The sequence below is a fragment of the Pholcus phalangioides genome, unplaced genomic scaffold, assembly GCF_987345545.1.
Source record: "Pholcus phalangioides strain wild (caught in Gottingen) unplaced genomic scaffold, Ppha-v1.0 ptg000016l_1, whole genome shotgun sequence".
Taxonomy (NCBI): Eukaryota; Metazoa; Arthropoda; class Arachnida; order Araneae; family Pholcidae; genus Pholcus; species Pholcus phalangioides.
The window spans coordinates 4,685,513-4,686,724 of record NW_028301609.1 but is presented as its reverse complement, the minus strand read 5'-3'; the positions used below and the strand labels follow the sequence as shown (position 1 = coordinate 4,686,724).

Here is a 1,212-nt window from a genome sequence, read left to right as displayed (position 1 = left end):
CCCAATTTACGCGTGTATAACCAAACGAATCTCAACTTGAACTAAAGGCTACGTTAAAAGTTCGTCAGAGCGAGGCGAATTCCCGAAAGGGGCAAAATATACTGTGTTGGGAAGCGATAGTTCTTAGTTCTCAATAATGAATTTGTTATGGAATGTTTACTTTGGTAACACACCTGGGTTCCCACTTCCCAAACAATGCCTTTACAATTGGTTGTCACTTCGTTAAAACGGTCCTAGCATATGGGCCTTTAAGACCTCGAGCGTTCATTTCTTTGGAATTTTCAAGACGCTCAAAATTTTTTTATATACGGACACTCTATTCTTTAATTTCCAATTGGAAAGTATCGCCTCAGAAAAACAAAACAAAAAATTCAATCAAGGAAACATTTTATTTCCCGGATATTATGCTGAGGTGAACTCGGAAAAGAAAGTTATCTTGTCTCCGCTGGGACTCGAACCCAGGCCCTCTTGCATACCGGGCAAGCATGCTACCATCTACACCACTGGAGACACGACCCCTGCCTTTTCGTGGAAAAAAAAATCCAATGTTTATAATCACAATATTCGCTAAAGATATTCGGATTCAGAAAACAGAGAGAAGTTGGGAAAGAGCAGCATAAATGAGGGAAAGGAGAGTTGTCAGTTAGTTTTTTCTGTTCTTTCATAACTTTTCTCCGATATTTTGAATTCAAAAGAACTTTTTCTGTTGGCCTCACAACAACTTTTTAATTGGGTTTTTGAGGACAGGGTGTCCGTATGAAAGGTAATTTTTATATTCAAATAACTGCACATTCCCTTGCAACACAAATGACGTATCTGAGTTTTACACGTCATTTGGGTACTATTTCTAATTGGAAGTTTGACTCTAGGATCAACGGTTAGCTGGTAAAATGCTGTAAAGGGAATTATGGAATCGTATACAAATATGATGAAGAAGCAGTCTTTCCACCCCTCATTCGGAAGACTCCACGAAGTCGATACAAATGCGCACTTCGACTTGATTCATGATCTTGTTTGTACCGAATACTGCTAACAAACAGTTTTCCCACTTCCCGTTTTCAACCGCAAAAGCATTGTCCCTTCACTCGGATCGACCATCTCGAATAAATCTCAATGTGGAGAATCGTATAACATACGGCCATTGGGGTACTTGAAATAACACTTTCGCTCACGAAACATTAATTGCTTTATGGGAACAAATCGTGCACTTGG

General features: G+C 39.4%; 1 non-coding gene across 1 annotated transcript; it reads right to left on the bottom strand.

The window, feature by feature from the left end:
* Positions 1 to 437: 437 nt before the first annotated feature.
* TRNAT-GGU (transfer RNA threonine (anticodon GGU)) lies at positions 438 to 511 on the bottom strand. Its single transcript has one exon. It is a non-coding gene; the product is annotated as a tRNA-Thr (tRNA).
* Between the last annotated feature and the right edge of the window lie 701 nt (positions 512 to 1,212).